The 19,252-nt window shown below is 35.9% G+C and overlaps 1 protein-coding gene across 8 annotated transcripts in view; it reads left to right on the top strand.

The window, feature by feature from the left end:
• Nucleotides 1–19,252, top strand: part of Cdon (cell adhesion associated, oncogene regulated) — an 89,966-nt gene that overhangs the window by 6,523 nt on the left and 64,191 nt on the right. Inside the window, exon 1 of one of the 8 annotated variants that reach the window (XM_048796229.1) lies at nt 9,724–10,313. The exons of the other annotated variants lie outside the window; for them this stretch is intronic. The gene's annotated coding sequence lies outside the window, so the exon portion shown is untranslated. Of the gene's footprint in view, nt 1–9,723; nt 10,314–19,252 lie in introns of those variants that run through there. 8 annotated transcript variants of the gene reach the window in all.

The raw sequence follows: 19,252 nt of genomic DNA, 5'->3' as shown, positions 1-19,252 counted from the left end.
TTTTTTTTTTTTTTTTTTTTTTTTTTTTAGTTTTTTAGTTTTAGGTGGACACAATATCTTTATTTTATTTTATGTAGTGCTGAGGATCAACTGAGCCACAGACCCAGCCCCTGGACCAAATGATCTTTCAGGGACTTTGTAAAAGTACTAAGGTTCCATGAAATAGGCTCTTATGGTGTGGCTAGAGTAGATTCCCACCACCTATGTGGAGGGAAAAATGTGTTCAAGTTCCAAACATCCATTGATAAATACATTTTTCCAAATCAATCCCAGTTTAAAGTTGAAGACTGCCTCTTCTTGCTGATTCTTTTTACTTTAAGTTTAATCCTTGGTTTGTTACTAACACTTAAATGTCAGATAGTCTGTCTTTGTTTCCTAAAGAGAAAATAGGGACTTTTCTAATATACTAAGTATACCAATATGAGAAATGATAACATTTTACAAGTGTAGTATTTGCTGCCTTTTTGATTAGGTACACATCTGAGAACTTACCCAGATGTGTCCAGTTATTTGTCCCAGTTATTTATTCATCCCTGTGACAGATGTAAAATTTACCTAATGCCCTTCTTGTCTCTTCTTCACTCCAATTTTTCTAAACTTTAATTTCAAGAGAGAGAAGTAACTTACATGGGAGATGAAGGTGAACATCAGTGATTTACCCAAGCAGCCAAACTACTCATGATCTTTTGGGGATCCATGTATATTTAATCTGTGTACATATCTATAAATAGATCTATAAATAGAGTACTTTATGTTAATAATAGGCATTTAGAATGTTGAAGGTCAATAAAATCATGAATCATAAAAATTTCTATTTTATAAAGCAGGACATTTATTGTTTTATATTTATGTATGCACAGAAATACCCTCCCTACCCTCCCTGCCCTCCCTATAATTTATAAGCAGGTCTTTATTATCTTTTCTCTGTTTCCATTACTGTATCTCTTCACTCTCCTTTTCAAAAATTGGTAGACGGACAAGAGAAGATTCAGAATGTGAGATGCAAAAAAATGCCATTGTGGCCCTTGCTTACACTGCTATTAACTAATCTCTCTGTCTTCACTCTTGGTTCTCCCTCACCAAATTATCCATCTTTCTATGTTTTGCTAGGTAATTGTCTTCTGCAAACAAATCTGACCATGTGTGTGCTCTCCTTAAAAGTTCTTCAAAGTCTCTGAATTGCTCACTTCTTAAAGCCCAGACCTTTAAGGTGTACAGGGATAGTTATCTACCTGGTGCTTCTGCTATCCCCAGCTACTTTGCTTTCCTTGCTTTGGTGTTTGTACCATGCTTTGGTGTTTATCTCTTGCAGGCTGGGAACATGACTCTCATGGCAGTGATATGATGCCATAATTGTGTACATGTTCATCAAACTCTTATTCTTCCAGAACAATGTGTTTGTCCCTCATGATCACCCCACTCACCCTTTCCTTGCACTTTGCCTACCAATTGCCTAACACTCTACTATCCTGAGTGGCATTGGTGTGTATTTGAATTTCTTGGGGGGATGTTAAAGTGCAAATTTTGATTTGGTAGGTCTGGGATGGAGCCCAGATTCCCTCTTTTTACCAAATTTCCAAATGTTATTGATGAGCTAGCTGGGTGGAGCCCACAGAATAGCAAGATGCTAAGCTGTCATCTCTAGATCCATAATTGATTTCAACACCCAATTTTGCTCTTAAAAATTCAATGAAACCGGTGACTCACAGTGTCAAGTTCGGGAGTGATACAACAGCTTGAGATAATGAAGTTAAAGAACTCTATAGAAAGCAACAATAAATAGTTAAATGTGAATATACTAGGACATCAATTTTCACTTATTACTGGAATGCTTGCCAAACATGTTGAATATGTTGATGATTTAGTGTACTTATAATGTATATTTTTGTTCTGTGCAATATTGTTTGTTGCCTAGAGAACGGATTGTCATGTTTTATCTGTTTGCATTTTAAATACTCTCTTACAGGAATCTCCCTGGGTGTATGTAGGTACTAAAAAGTACAGCTACTTCTGTCTTTTGCCAGGGAGATTTCGGATGGTTACTGATCAGAAAAAAAAGTAGTTAGTATTTTCTATTTTATTATAATTTGGTATCTGTGCAGTGAATAGTTGTACATATTGCATATTTGGAGGTAAAACTGGCAAAGGGAACAAATGCTTAATGGATAAAATACTACTTTTATCAGGCTATGAAATTATGGTAGTGACATAAGAACTTGGCAGCCTTTTATATTCCAATAAAAAGAAAAATAGCATCAGAAGCTGAGGATAAGACATTTTTCATGCCCATTTATTTTGGCTTCTTTCCTTGGTGTTGGCCTCAGGGCGTGTGTATAACTAAATAACAACAGAGTGAGTAACAGGCAGTAAGAATTAGGGAGTGAACTTCGTTTTAGTCTAAATGGACTTACTGCGTATTACTCACCTCCATTTCAGTAATTCAGACTTCCTCTCATCATGCTGACTTTGAGAGCAGAAGGATGAGAATGAGACTCCTCCCTTATAAAGCCGGAGTAAGCCTTATTACTTGGCTTGGTATTACATAGCTTACAACATACTAAAAACATTTGGCTTATAAAATGATTATGTGAAGGTGAAGATCTGAATGTGGTTATGTGATTTTTAGATCGTCACAGTTTGGTGACAACTCCTAAACCAGGATTTCAAATTGATGTCCTAGCATCTGAGCAATAGTTCCATTAGATCTTTGGGTAAGTAAATCCTGAAAAGATATTTTCATAGTTCTTAATAGAATATGAAACTCCTGAGTTGAATTACATTGAAATCCTCCTTTGGTGTTGTTCCTGTGTGCTTTGCCTCAAGGTGCATCCTAATGTGTGATCACCTTTTTTTTTTTTAACCCAGAGGTGCTTAACCACTAAGCCACATCTCCTACCCAGCACCACCCCTTGCTCCTCCCTGCCCCCTTTTTTTTGAGACAAGGTCTTGCTAAGTTGCTGAGGCTGGCTTCGAATTTGCCATTCCCTTGACTAAGCCTCCTGAGTTGTTGGGATTATTGGCATGTGAACACCATTTTAAAGGTGGTTATTTTATTGTTTCTTCATTAAATCTTGGATGCTTATCCAGAATGAAATGGTGAATTGTGTTCTGCCTTCAGTAGAATTATAGTTTGGTTCTGCTGAGTAGGTTTGGATGGGTTCAAGTATTTTTTTAAAATATCTATTTTTTAGTTTTAGGTGGATACAATGTTTTTATTTTAGTTTTATGTGGTGCTAAGGATCGAATCCAGTGCCTAGGCGAGCACTCTACCACTTGAGCCACAACCCCAGCCTGGGTTCAGGTATTTTTAAAACCCAATTCTGAATACCTCTACTTAACATATTTTCAAATCATATTGTAATCTGATTAAAATTGTTTTGATCTCTAAATCAATATAATTTGATTTCTATTTATTGAAAATTAGGCCTCCTCCTTTTTTAAAAGCCATGTCCCTTTTGAGGTTACAACAAAAATAAACTGATCAGAATTCTCCCCCAAGTCCCAATTTTAAGCTCTAGTCACCATGTTTTAAATTATTTTGTAGTTTAGATGGATTTCTCTCTTAAAAGAAATTGCAATAGTCATATTTTGACTGTAGACCTATATTAGTCTTTAATATAATTTTCATCTTACATTTGAACTAGTTTTTTTTTTTTTAAATCCCCTGGCTAACTAAGGCCAATTTTGAGTCATTGTAAGACTGGTTGTTAACTATGGTCTCCTATTAGGCTAGCAAACACAATTGTCATGATTTGTTACTTCTTTTGTGTTTAAGGATGCATTTTAAAAGAACTATTGTCATAGTGGTTAGGTCTTAGAATAATTTCACATTAGTTACTATGACAGCAGCCCGCAGTGGGGATTTTAATCATACTGTACAGCTTGTGCAGAGATTTGATATCAGTGTTTTGAGGCATCAGATAAATTTTAGCTCAGGGATTTGACTTTGTGCCTATTACTAATGTTAATAGGAATTTTGTAGTTAATTCCCAAAGTGGGTTTCTGAATGTGAACTTTGGGAAGTTCAGGATAATGCATATTACGTCACTCCCTTGAAATGATAGTAAAAATTGTTTTAAAGAAACAACCAGTCAATGTGTTACTTCTTAGAGACTTCTCTTTCCAGGTAAGTAGATTATTAGGGAAACGATAAGGAAGTAGTTAGCCTTTTAAAGCAGAAACTATAGCACTTGGTCAGATTCATGTGTCTTAGCTAGCTTTGCATACACACAAGATATTTAATTAATTGGGATTATAAATGTCAGTTGGCCACAGAATCAAATCATTAGGTACTGCATATCAAACACTATAGTCCTTCAACAATCCAGAATGAGAAACTGAATTTTGACTGTTTCACTTTTACAAATACGATTTTTTTTCTCTTCATTTTGAAATTTGAGTTTTCTGGGGAGAAAGATCCTTTGATGATAAGTGGTAAACAGAGTCCCCATTTACTTGTAAAGTTCCTTCTAATTCACTGAGAAATACTAGCGTCTTTTGTGTCTGAGTCACCTAGAATGAATGTATATTGCATGTGTACTCTGGGAGTTTAACAGTAAATAATTTGGTGACAAAGGAGTGAAGTATGGCTTTTGCAGAGCAAGGCCCTTGTGTGTTGGGTGCCTTGCAGACTTATAATAATGGTGCCTCCAGGGGACTGGGAAAGAAAAGTCCTGACTTTCTCTGAGCACTGCAGGCAGGGGCAGGGTAGGAGAGGTGGAAGGACACCCCATCCTCAGTCCCTCTGTTCAGCAATTACAAACCCTTGTGGTTCTTTTAATTCTGACACAGAATTTTCCTTTTCTTTGTGTTTCTAATGATGATCATTTTTTTTTAACTTTTTTTGAGTCCTTTGTACTTTTAAGAGTATTTTGCAGCTTTTTTCTTCCTTTTTTTCTTCTTGCAAGAAGTATTTGAGACAGTAAAATTTTTGTGAAAATAGAAAACATGAATAGATGAGCATTGGTATCAAAAGTAAGTTTTAAACTAGTTCAAAGTCAGGTGTCCTTTAAAATCTCTCTTGAATAGTTAGAAAAGGGTGTTAGTTTCAACTTTAGTCTTTTAAAGCTTATTTTAGGTTATAGTTGCACAATTTATAGTGCTTAGTAATAGATGAAAATTGTTAAATTCTAAGAATTTTTTCCTATGGTAATTCTAAACTGCAAACTCTACATTTTAGATTCTACTGGCCTAATGGGAAATACTGAAGTGCATTTTGCCTAAGATAAACTGATTCCTGGGTATCTTGTATTTTTATACTCTCCTCTAAAGAAGTCACTTCATATTTTCTGCTAGCTACTGGGTTTCTTGCTTTCTATGACCCTTTCTTTAGAATAGGCAGAATACTCACATGCTTAGAAAATTGTTTAACATTATATCCCAGCTGAAGATGAAATTTGAAAACCCTTTCCAATTATATTAAAGAAAGGAATTAGTAAAGGGGACGTTTTAGAAATAAAACTTATGTTTGTGTTGGACTGTGAAATGAATATAAGATCTAAAGTATTTTAACTGATTTTAACGGTGACTTTAGGGCACTCCTGTATCCAAAATGTTACTGATGATATTGAGTCAAAATTTGGTTTTTCATTTCTTGAATACATTAGGATGAATTCAAGTTTTGCATTTTTAAGTGACTCAGTATTGCTTTTGCCAATTGGTAGTGATTTCTGTTTTGTTTTCTAGCACTGTGATGTTAAGACACGTGTTAATGCTAAAGCATTTAACCATAGTTCTTTGTATTATTTTGGTATAGATAAAACGATTATTAACTGTTTTATGGAAGAGTTTAAAAATGATTTTGATGATCAGATCCAGAATGAAGGAAAAGCAGCTCTTCTTAGAGCCAGAGTTTGCCCCTCCTCCCTGGTTGGAGGGAACTGAATTGTAATCTCAGCAGAGTGCAGCTCCCTGTGAGAGGTGTGAGGCTGTTTATTTTCACTCCGGAGATGTGTATACTACAGAAGGAAAACTCTGGCCTGGCTTAACCTAAGCAAGTCATTACTTATCTACGATCTGGCAAGCAATTTGATTAAGGTTGACAGAGCTCATATAATATCAGGACCAGACCCTGTTAGTGATTGATGAGGCATGTCTGTAAGAGCTTTTTTTCCCCCCCTCCCCCAATTTGAAAAGAGAAAAACTGAACAAGAATGAATATTTGTTCACCTACCTCATTGCCAAGTATAAACCAAACCTAACGTAGTTTTATCTATAGCAAGTAATGTGCTTTAATTTATAGGCTGTTTCTTAGGTTATAATTCAGAGGCTTAAAAATAATATTATATTTATATCTGTTGGTTAACTTGGCTTTTATACATTTTCTTCTTCTTTTTTTTTTTTTTTGGTGCTGACAGTTGAATTCATAGCATCACTGATGCTAGCTAGGCAATTGCTCTACCACTGAGCCACACCCTTACCCCTTACCTTGACTTTTAACTGATCAAATAGTTGAAATCTTAACAATATAATGGAATTATTAACCTATAAGAGATTTTCCTCTTCATTTTCTAATGAAATTGAATTATTTGGGAGTCTTAACATTAACTTAAAGCATTTTCAACCCCTTGCTTTCTCACTATAAGAAAGTAACTTGAACCATCGTAATAGCATATCTGGGTCATTAAGTGTTGCTGCTGACCTCTTTGCTAGACTATTTGCTCCTTATCTCATTCTCATTACTAACAGATTGACATAGTGAGTAACTGGAATGTGCCAAAACTTTAAATCACTAGTCTCCCTATAGTGTTGAGTCCAACCAAAGACCATTTCTTCTTATTATTTGTATGCTTCTTAGTAGAAATGGGTACAGGCTTGGAAGACATCCCTACCCTTATTTATTTATTTATTTATGGCATCAGGGATTTAACCCAGGGGATTTCAACTATTGAGCCACAACCCCAGTCCTTTTTTTAAAAAAAAAATATTTATTTTTTAGGTGTAGATGGACACAACACAATGCCTTTATTTTTATGTGATGCTGAGGATCGAACCTGGGACCCGCCCGCCTGTGCTAGGCGAGCGCTCTACCGCTGAGCCACAATCCCAGCCCTCCCCCAGCCCTTTTTATCTTTTATTTTGAGACAGGGTCTTGCTAAGTTGTTTAGGGCCTTGCTAAGTTTCTGAGGCTGGCTTTGAATTTGTGAACCTCCCAAGTCACTGGGATTATAGGCATACACCACCAGGTCTGGCTACCACCCTTACTTTGGGTAAATTTAGCATGTGGGATTTCTAGATTAATGCAATGCTTGAATTGAAACATGAATTAGTTTTATATAAATAAAGCTTTAGATTTATTTATATAAAAAGACATAATGCCTTGGCCTAGTGATTGGCACTTGTCACTATAATCCAGTTGTTGATGTTGTTGTGTTTGAGGACGGTGGTTATTGACAGAAAGTGTTGTTACTGTGGTACAGTTCAATCAAAGAGTGTCAGAACAAAATAAAATAGTATGGGATAAAATTTGGGTCGCTTTTAATGTGGGAATAGACTAGAATTGGTTATATTTTTGTTCTTGGGTTTGTTAAAACTTGGCTTCTAGAAATGTGAGCAGTTAGGAAGTGATGTACTATCTAATGGTTAAATTTTGGTTAAACTTCTGGACCCCCAGACAACTGAACACTATCTTGATTTTCTTGCTCCAAATTTTCAGTTTTGTTACCCTTTCTTCCCCTTTTTCACATCCTCAAACAACATAAACATACTTCAACAATAGTAAAAACATAAAATTATAAGAGAGATATGTCATGTCTATCTTTAGAACATGACATGTTCTTAAAAGCAAGGGATACTTTTTGTTGAATTATTTTGCAAACTTTTCTATTAATGCAGTTTCCCTACTTATCTGCCAGGGATGCTTTCTAAGACTCTCAATGGATGACTGAAACTGGATAATACTGAATCCCTATATGTGTTGTATCAGAGTTATATATGATGCACATATATACCTATGATACAGTTTGACTTATAAACTAGGCACTACAAGAGATTAACAAGAACAATTATTGCATAGAAAAAAATATGACAATATACAATAAAAGTTATGAGAATGTGATCTTAGCTCTCAGTATGTCTTATTGTACTATACCCATGCATGACTTTTTTTCTTTCCTTATTAGGTTGATAACTTTTACTTTTTCATTAAGGGAAGCAGTTTGATTGGAAACAGATATGTTTGTATATTTGAATAGTCAGCATCACTACCCTTATGTTTTGGGGCCATTATTAAATGAAATAAGGGCTACTTTAACACAAGCATTTTGTGCTGCCATAGTTTATCTGATAACTGAGAAAGTCAAGTGACTAAGTGTTGGGTATTTATAGAGCATCCATATGCTGGGTAAAGGGATAGTTTACATTCTGGGCAGGATTGGGTGGAACTGAATAAATACATCCCATTTCTTAGAATGGTCTGCAATTTAAGGCTTACAAATTATTTCTGCAGATAAGGACAAAGTACAATTACAAGTACAAAGTACAAGTATTGTCAGCTATGGGAAATCCCAGTGCTTTCTAGAATTTTATATGTATATTTAAATACTGAGCATGATAGTTATTTCAGATTTCTCACTTTTCTTTTGGGCTTATGTATGGTCAGAGGAGATTCTAAGCACTTCACTGAGATGGATAGCATTAAAGACCACCAATAAAGTGCCACTCCCAGGTTGTTTTAAAAAAAAGAGAAAAAGAAATAGTGGGATAGGGTCATTGGATGCAAGTATTTGATTGGTGATAGACCGGTTATACAACTGTTCATCTCACCCTAGATCTGACCCTCTCTCCCCTGTTTTGTTTCTAGTTGGCCAGGATAAGTAGACTTATTCTCCAGTGACTCTTGAAGATTTAAGATTTAGTAGTGGAGGAGTATCCAAGAAACTGGAGCCAGCCAGAGGTTGTGGAATTGGAACATGATGAGTGGTGGGCACAGTTCCCACTTTTCAGTCAGTCATTGCCTTTTTATCTTGTACTTCTTCTCTCTTCAGTAGTATTAGTAATAATTCTTCAAGAAGGAGATGCTTATCATAAGAATTTTTTTAGGTAAGTCTTGAGAAACCCATTCTTTTCTTTTTCTCTACAGATTGGCCTGATTTTTGAATTTTTATCATTGATATCCAGGTTTGCAGAGAAGCACAGTAATTTTTGTAGTGGAATCAAACACGTGCAGAAAAAAACATTGTACCAAAATACAAGAAATGCATAGACTTTTAAGATATTCCCTCTGGGGCCTATAAAATAAAGGATAGCACTAAGTGTATTGCATTTTTAGTTTTCTTAGGGTGGTAGCCTTGTGGCTATGGAGTTGGCATTCACTAGTTTCTTGTAACTTTTTTTGACTTTGTGGACTGTGAACTTTCTATGTGTTTAATTAGTTATAGTGCCATTTTAGTTAACATTATCTTGAAATGACAATGTATTTTGCTAAAAGGAGGCCAGCCTTCAAACTTGAAATGTTGGATTTTTTTCAAAAGGAAAAATTCTTATAAAAACTTAATGTTGATTAAATAATGTTATTAATCTCATCTGACTATGTTCAATATAAACTAGATGGAAACATATCAAACTAAAACAAATTTTAAAAGTAAACACTGACAAAATACAAAATCAATATAACTCAAAAATTTAAAATAATTGTTTTTTAATTTTAGATTGCCACTATTAATCTTAATAGTTTGAAAGATATTTTTGATTACTTTACATTTCGTTTGTCTGTTTGATTTGATTTGTTTGATTTCTTTCAAAAGCAAGATTACCATTGTTTTTCCTTTTTCACCATCAATCCATTATTTTGTAGGCCACCACTTTAAAAGTGCACCCTAATATACATAATACCAAAAAAAGCTTTAAAAAAACTGTGAATGAAACATTTCATTATGTACTAACCTTTATTTCTTGTTGTTTAACCATTTAAATATGGGAGCTGGGTGATAGGCGTGTTCCTAATGATGGGTGAGATATCTGCTGAGTCAGGTGCTTTTCGAGTTTGGCATGCTGTATTGCCATGAGCTAGAAAGTAATTCACTACTCCCACCTCTTTTTACTTTTTTCAGACTTTCTTTGAAAGTTCCAGTATTCTGTAACATCATCTGACCTTCACATGTCATTGGAGCTCCAAATACACAAATGCAAATTGGCCACTAACGTCTTGTGGTATGCCTTTGGCTGATCAGAGTATTCCAGATCACATGACCACAGTAATTCATCAATAGTGCAGAAATTTTATACTAACAAAAATTCACCTTCAGATTTGAATAGAGAAAAAGAACTAAAACCTAGTATTGTGAATCCTTGAGTGGCTGTGGATTCACACTGAAGTAAGTAGGCTAAGAGCAGACACTTTTCAAGGTGTGTTTAATGGGGAAAGTTTATGCCTGGGTACCTATTTTAAATTATACATCATGTAGCTGTTGCCTATTGGTTTTTCAAAATGGCATAAAAATAAGTAATTAAAAATTAGCATTAAAAATAAGTACATAAGAAAATGTGGGTCTTCCATGGCAAAACAAGTAAACTCTATGATCAGGTTGTAAAACATTAATGTTGATTCTCTTAAAAACTGTTTAATAGCATTAGACCATTTTTATCATTTCTGTGTTGACTTGCCAGAATGTTTTAAACATATCCATAGTTTATTAAGTAACTTCATAATTCCCAGAAAACATTGTTGGGTTTCTTGCAGTATATGTTTATTCATATATCAAAATTTATGAAGCAGTAATTTAGTGTAAGATACTTCCCAGGTATTGGATGTACAGTGATGAATAAAATGAGCACAGTCTCCGCCTTCATGAAACAGAAATAGTGGTTAATCACACATTGTTTTAGAGCAGTTTGGGTTCACACAGTGGAGTGGAAGGTGCAGATGTTTCCCATACCCGCTACTTCCAAAGAAAATTACATTTATGTGATCTGGAAAATAATCTTGCCTGATTCATTTTTTACAGTATAGTGAGTCAGTGAAATCAAATTCTACACTTTCCCTTCATGACCCCCTGTTGGCTAGGGTTTTACATGTGGGAGATCAAATTAAAACAAAAATCAAGGCCATTACTGAAGAAGGCACTTAAAACTTGAATTGTTAGGGCAATGTGCAGAAAGAGCAAGGGGGTGATGGAGACTTTTTTGAATCAAATATTAGATTGGATCTGACAAACTTCCTGCCTTTCAAATACCAGCTTCCCTGCAAGGTCTAAAAATTTGGTCTATTTTGATGGGAAAGAGAATAATGCAGATAAGAGTTGGGACTCTGGTGCAAATGGGTTCTCTTGAGTGGCAGAGACATGTTGCTATTGAGGACACTGATAATGCTGCTTTGGGGAGATTATATTAGTTGATGACATTGAAGATGAAAAGCCATGGGATATCTTAAGGGACTTGTGACTTAGCCTGTTTTATAATGAGATGTGTAGTATTGAGCTGCTGTAACATAATCCTACTGATTTAAGATAGTGAAAACATAAGTCTTTTTAGATTAGTTGTTAACACTGATCTTTAAAACGGCATGATTTTAGGAAGATTTTATGTGTATATGGAGTAAAATGAGTAACAGCCAACCAGAAGACACAGTGATTGTTTCCTAAAGCTAAATTTATTCTGAAATGATTTCTTGCTTAGCTTTGGTCTCATGAAATATTGATATAGATGGCAGTTCTGAATTTGTAAAAAATTATAATATTCTTGCTTGGCAGAGTTTTGGTAATCTTACATAGTACTTACAGGTGGTTTTTTAAAAGTTAATTTTTTAAAAAAATATTTTTTAGTTGTTGATGGACCTTTATTTTACTTATTTGTATGTGGTGCTGAGAATCGAACCCATTGCCTCACACATGCTAGGCAAGCGCTCTATCACTGAGCCCCAGCCCCAGCTCAAAGTTAATTTAAAAAAATTTTTTTTTGGGTGATGCATGGAATTGAACTCAGGGCCTTGCTTGAGCTAGGAAAGTATGCTGTAATGATCTACACTGCCCCCATCAGCACCCAGGTGTTTTGTTTTATAATCTTTTCATTATTAACACCCCAAAGTTGTTCAGCCATTATAGTAGTTTAAATTTAGTGAGTCATGAACATACAATTGTCTATATTAGGTTATGGCTTCTTTGCTCTCTCTCATGTATAAGATTTATGCCCAAGTATTTATGATACCTCAGTTTCTAGTGTGGTTCTTTCTCTGGCCACAGACTTAATTTTTAAATTTTTCTCTAGCAGAAAGGGGACTACCCACTTCACTTTAAGGGCACATTATTGTTCCAAGTCCTGAGGTCAGGAGGACTAAAAGCCTCTCCATAAAAGTGCTTTTTAGATGTTTTATTAGTACTGCTGCTGGTTATTTTAATTAGTAGTATGTTTTATTTGTACCCCAAGGCTGTTTAAACAAAGATTGTATGTAATTCAGATAAACAAAATAATATCTGATGTTTTGGAACACCCACACCTGCCATCTGGGCCTTTCCTCTGAAGGTGCTTACTTAGGTTGGCAAGGAAGCCAGGAAGAGAAAAAGATGATTATGTGGAGTGATGCAATGTTTTAAAACATATATTCTTGGAAAGCTTGATACCTAAGTTCTCTCTCTCTCTCTCTCTCTCTCTTCTCCTTTATTCCCTCTCTCTTTCTTTTTCCGTCAATTTTGAAAATAATTTATTAATATTTTTATTAGCATGTATGATACCTATTAATGGGATTCTCCGTATTTCCATTCATTTATGTAGTGTTCACTATTCAAATCCAACCTCCCCTTTTCCATCTAAGTAGTTTTCAAATTGGTTATGTGATTTGTTTGTCAGCAATAATTCTTTTAAAAGATAAGTGCTGAATCTTAATGAGAATACCCATTTTCCATTGTATGTGTATTTCTGACAGTGTTCCAGAATTCTGTGAATACCTCACTGATAGTTTGATTGTAAATTGGTGGATGTCACTTGCACAAAGCAAGAAAATTTACTAGATAAATTCCTCCTGTTTTTTTTTTGCCTGAATATAAAGTGTAGGAACTGCCTTTCCAAGTGATTCCAGTAGAACTGTTAACTTCACATCTCCTACTACTTTTTTAAGTCAGCACATACAGTCTTTCTCACTTAAACACCGAAGGGCTGAACTTTTTTGGGTTTTTTTTTGGTACCTGGGATTGAACTCAGGGCTACTTGACCACTGAGCCACATCTCCAGCCCTATTTTATATTGTATTTAGCTACAGGGTCTCACTGAGTTGCTTAGTGCCTTGCTTTTGTTGAGGCTGACTTTGAACATGCAATTCTCCTGTCTCAGCCTCAGAGTCGCTGGGATTATAGGCGTGCTCCACCATGCCAGCCTGAACTTTTTTTAGAGCTGAAGTTTTGTTGTTTTGGGATACCTTTGCTGTTTCCTCTCCTTTCTTCTTTCATTAGTGCAGTTTTGGGAGTCTGCCAAAGATGAGGCAAAACTGTAGTGTAAGAGCTATACCCAAACTTTTAAAGTTTTTTTTTCTTTTCTTTTTATTTTAAACATAGCAGTTGTAAAATGTTTGTCATAGAATTCTAAAACTGAAAAAAATTGTGGGGATTTTTTTTCCCCTTAGAGACAGATTATGCCATGGTGGGTTAGTTAATGTTCTGAGTAACATTCTTGAGGAAAAGAAATTATCGATTTAGATCTAACTAATAATTTGATTTTAAGTAAATTATTTTTAAAAACGAGATGCTCTTCCTTTTGATTTTTTTTTTTTTTTGTAGCAAAAGGTTCATAATTCTTAGCGTTAACAAGAGTTAAAGATGTCAGAGATTTAGGATTTTAGGAAATGAGGGCAAGGTTTCTATTTCATTATTCTACTTTATCTGCCCCTCTCCCATCATTTTTCCCCAAGTACCTTGAATATGGCTTGAATGTATCACCCAAAGTTCATGTGCTGGGAACTTTGGGGGACACAAATCCCTAGTACAACAATGTAGAGAGATGGGACTTTTGACAGGTGACTAGTCCATGAATGCTTTACCCTCAGGAATAAATTAATATTGCCTTCATGGGAGTGGGTTAGTTATGGTGGGCCTGAATTCCTGATAAAAGCAAGGTTGATCTCTTGTTTTATGCTCTCTTGCCCTGCTAACATGGGATGATACAGCACAAAGGTTCTTGTGAGATGCCAGTACCATGGTCTTGGACTTTCTAGCCCCCATAACTTTGAGACAAATAAGTCTGTTCTTCGTAAGTTAGCTAGTCTCTTGTATTCTGTTATAGCAGCAGAAAATGGAAAGAGCTCTCCATACATTTTTGTGGTTTTAGGTTGCAGATTGCAACCTCCTTCTCATACTAGTCCTTAGAAAGTGGGTTGAATGAAGAAATCTCAGGAAAAGCTCAGGAGCCAACCCTCAGCTTTGTTAAAATTCTCAGACTCACATTAGCCATCTGATGGATAAGGTTGTAATTTTTTTTTTTTTTTTAAACTCCTAAAAATGAACCAAAACAGAAAATCCTCATATTGTGTGTGGAAGTCAACAAAGGCAAATCTTTCCAAGAAGAGTCAGAACCTACAAGGATATTTACATATATCAACATGTAAAGGTGTATCTTATAATTGTAGACCATGACTATAATTGTGTAAGTATGAAATACGAGTGTAGTGGAATATAAAAACTTTCAAAATTGTGTCATTAAAGAAGTCAGTTACCTTGGAAAACTCTGTATTTAGTCTCACATTGCTGTTATTTTGCCAAGAAATTTGGTGTTCTTTTAGCATTTATTGTTTATGGTACATTTTTAAATTTTTTTTATTAAAAAAATATAACTATTAATGAAGCCGGGCGCAGTGACACATGCCTGTAATCCTAGCGGCTCAGGAGGCTGAGGCAGAAGAATCATGAGTTCAAAGCCAGTCTCAGCAACTTAGCAAGGCACTTAGCAACTCAGTGAGGCCCTGTCTCTAATAACATATTTAAAAAAAGGTCTGGGAGTGTGTGGCTCAGTTGTTAAGCACCACTGTGTTCAATGCCCAGTACAAAAAAACCACAATACACACACACACACACACACACACACATCCATTAGTGAATAAATTGGGTCATTATGTTGGGGCTAACACTATATAGAATTAAAAATCAAGTATAATCATAATGAGAATGATTTTTATACCTGGTTTATACATTAGTACTGAAAATAGTTAACAAAGGATTTTTTTTTTCAAAAAAATTTTGCTCCAAGATGCATCATTGGAATAAGTTATCTGTCTTCCAGGTTGGTCTGTATGCTGCTATGGTTTTTCCAGTGCATGTGTTTCATAGGTGTATATGTGCACATTTCTATCTCAGTGTGCTCAAGTTATTTCTTTTGACCATCTAATTTGCTACTGCCCAGTGTAATGGTACAGTGCAGTGGCTGCTGCTTGATACAGGCTCAGCCTAATGGAGTTGTTCTAGCAAACTTTGCTTCATTTCTGGTAGACAGGCAGGACCTAATGCCAAAGACAACTTCTCAGGCTCTTCATGCTGTATTGTGCTGTGTGTTTACAAAGATATTGTGATCTTAATTGACTTGTTTTTCTATCTTCATCTTTTTTCAAGAGGACATTGTGTCCTGATTGTTACTTTGGTTTTAACTGCGTATCACTGATTTTAGGTTTTTCTGGGGTGTGAGTTTCTTGTATAGGTCATTGTGTGTTTTTACTTATGTTTGAACCTATCAATTTGTGCCAAGTATGTACTGACTACATAGTAATCTGCGATTGACTTGTATGTCAACTTTTGAATGTGCCTGGAGAGTCCCATTATCAATGCACAGCCACTCTTCCATGATAGTGTGACAGATTAGATAAAGCTGTTTCTGACCTAATTCCCATCATCAATTTGAGCAAGGTGAAGGTTCTTGAGAAATCTAGCCTTCTTCAGTTATTTTTTCTAACTTTAAGGATGGAATAGGTTACCTGGAAACTACTATCTGAATGTTCCAGATCTCTAGGAAGCTAGGTTACATAAGTTACTGTTACAGGGATCTAGTATTAAACTGGCATTGATTCAAGTTTATTTATAGCAAAAATACTTTTTTCAGTAATTTCAATTTTTTTCTTGTTTGCTCTTTCTTAAATGCTTGACTGTATATATTAGAATGTATTTTATGGACATTAGTTTCATATTGGGGCTTTTCCCCCTTTGTTATTAAAATGAAATCTAAACTAAACTAAATTCCATGAGGGTGAGTCTTTTGTAACTGCCAGGGAAAACCCTCTACTTATGTTGTTGTTCCAGTGCATCATTTGGTCTAAGCAGAGCACTGGACTTTTAAACAACTGTATTAATTATGTTACCTAACATGTATATACAACTCTTTTTCAAACGCTTCCAAATTCCTCCTCATCAAAAAGGTTGGAGTCAAGTATCTGATGGCATCTTTGAAAAGTCTGCTCAAGTTTAGCTAGTTCTTAGCAAACTTAAAAATTTTGCTTTTAGCATTTGTTTTGTGGTTACCATAACTCTGTTATTTTTTACCAGAAGTCAGTGCCAGCAACAAACTTGAATATCCACTGAATGTTGCATTTGCAGCAAGTATTGACTCCCTACTTACTTGCCAAGTAATCCCCTTGCACTTTACTGTATTTTATCTTTTCAATAATCTCTCTGAAATGCTAAGACATTTTAGCATTTTAACCATCTGTATGCAGCTATGTTTTTAAATATTTGTAAGGCTCCTATATAATTCACTGGATGCTAGAATTATTATCTCCACAACTCTGGTTTTTTTTTTTGTTTGTTTGTTTGTTTTTTTTGTGTGTGCTCTAGAGGCAAGGAGAAATAGTCTGTTAGAAAGAGTGGAACAGAAAACTTGACTTGCCCTCTTTAAAAAACACCCAGATATTGTGAGTAGAACCTAGCTCAGCTCACAGGCCCTCTCTTTGGGTGTAATTAGTACCACATTGATTCAGGTTTGCAGCTGCCAGCCCCTCGATGTTGCCTTTTTCTACTGTGACCCTTGATCCTCATGACCTTTCCTGGGGTTAGTCGTAGGCCCTTTTCATTGTGTTGGTGCTGAAGTGGCTCATGTGGAGTTGATTATTTCTTTGCTCATTTGGCCTTTTTGGTGCCATAACTCCGAGTCACTTCCATTTTCCCCTTCTACTTTTGGTGGTCCACAGTGAAAGGAAATGCATTTGCAGGGAGCAGATAGTTTGTATGCTTGGCTGACTCTACTGAGACTCAGGAAGAAGTGGGGGAAGGGCTGTAAAGTCTGTAGGTGCCAACTTTTTAAAAATAAATTGATCTGAAGGATGGCATGGTCATGAATAAGTGTTCATAAAATAGATACTGTCTGCATTTCAAATAAAGAGAGCTTTCCTCACAAGAAAAGACTCCTTATCAGCTATTGAGGGTGGACCTCGGTTTTGGTATTCTGCAGCTCTCCTTTATAAGATTTATATATTCCTCCTACTGACTCAGAGCTGTGTGGCAGGTCAATGAATGCATCATTGTCAATTTCACATGAGTGCTTTAAGGGATTCTTCAGTTTTTAATAGAACCTGCATGACCCCCAGAGAATCACATGCTCTTAGATAGTTTATTTCCTGCAAGTAACGTTAGCACTTTTCTTTGCTTCTTTTTTCCTTGCCCTCCACCCTTCTGTAAAATCAATGAAGGATGTGTGCCAGCTGTTACTCTCATTTTAGGAGACCCCATGTGGACAGCATGAAGTCTGTCACTGATCAAAGTCTAGTCATCACTACGGAGTGAACGGTTTGGGAACATGTCTGATTACCCTAGACCACAGTACCTTTGAAAGGCATATCAGTGTGAAATCCATTGACATTTCTATGTTTGATCCCATCCCTGCATTAACAGTTTTTGTCTTTTCCTTTTTGTTCTTAAAATTTTTCACCAATAGTATTGATAGTGTGGCTAATTTTGAATAAGTAGTTCCTATTCCTTTAAATATGGTGATTTTTTAGGATTCAGCTTGAGCCTTCCTCCTCCATTTAGGTCAGCAGATATGTTTGGTTGCTGTTGTGCCCCAAAATTTCCATCTATCATCCAAATTTGTTGAGATCTTCGAGTGTCTTTCTGCTGGCCTTCCAGATCTCTCCACACCTTCAGGTACAAGCGCCGTCCCCTCTGACACTCTCCACACAGCAACCATGAATGACCCCGCTGCTCCTCATGTGTTCCTTGTCTTAGTAAATGGATATCATCCACTCACTCACTGGTCCAAGTCAGAAATCTGAATAGCAGCCTCAACTTCTTATAGTCAAAGCAGAGAGGAAACAAAAAAATGGAGAGGTGAATGCATTCCAATCGTGTCTAAGTGGGGTGCTCTTTCCCAGTCCAAATCATTCAGTATCTAAATTCTGTCCATTTATATGTCCATGTCTTGAATTAGAAAAAAGAATCTTTTGAATTTATCCTTGACATTCCTTTAGTCCAGGTTTCTGGTCCCTCTCACAAGAGTCTTCTAACTTATCTTCAGCCATTCTCTACATTGCAGTGAAGATGGTTTTTCAAAGGTACACGTCTGAGCATGTTCTTGCCTGCCAAAAAGCTTTTCTTTCTCTTTCAGGTAAAACTGCACACCTTAAAATGATTTATGTTGTTCTTTATGCTCTAGTTTCTACCCACCTGTAGTCTTACCTCTTGTTCTTGCTCTTTTTTTCCAGCCCATACTTCCTTGCTTTCTGTACCCCTGATGCTACAAACACACTGTTTCTTTTGCTTAGAATCTCTCTTTTCTATTTGTCTTACTCCTTCCCTGCACCCATCTCCCAAATTTATTCATCTGATTTCACCTCATCATAAGACTTCCTTAAGAAGTCTTTAACCCCAGATACAGGTTGGGTGAGTCTTCCATTTTTCCTATAGCATCTGTACTTGCTTTATTCTGTGGCTCACCCCTCCCTCCCTCACTTAACTGCTTTAATCCCTGAAAACCTTTATTTCCTAATAGCTCTGCCTCTTAATGAAAATGATGTATGTTGATTTTTGTTTGTTTGTTTTTGGTGCTGGAGATCCAACCCAGGGTCTTATGAATTCTAGGCAAGTGCTTTACTGTGTTCATTGATTTGCTGGAAAAAAATCATGATATGTACTATCCCAATCCAAGATAGCCAGTTTTCACAGGGAGGGGAAGCTGAGACAGGAGGATTTTGAGTTCAGAGCCAGACTCAGTAAAAGCAAGGTGCTAAGCAACTCAGTGAGACCCTGTCTCTAATAAAATACAAAATTGGGCTGGAGTTGTGGCTCAGTGGTTGAGTACCCCTGAGTTTAATCCCTGGTTATTGCCCCCCCCCCCCCAAAAAAAAAAAACATTAGCT

The sequence above is a fragment of the Marmota marmota genome, unplaced genomic scaffold, assembly GCF_001458135.2.
Source record: "Marmota marmota marmota unplaced genomic scaffold, marMar, whole genome shotgun sequence".
NCBI classification, from domain to species: domain Eukaryota; kingdom Metazoa; phylum Chordata; class Mammalia; order Rodentia; family Sciuridae; genus Marmota; species Marmota marmota.
This window is presented reverse-complemented; position numbering and strand designations above follow the sequence as displayed.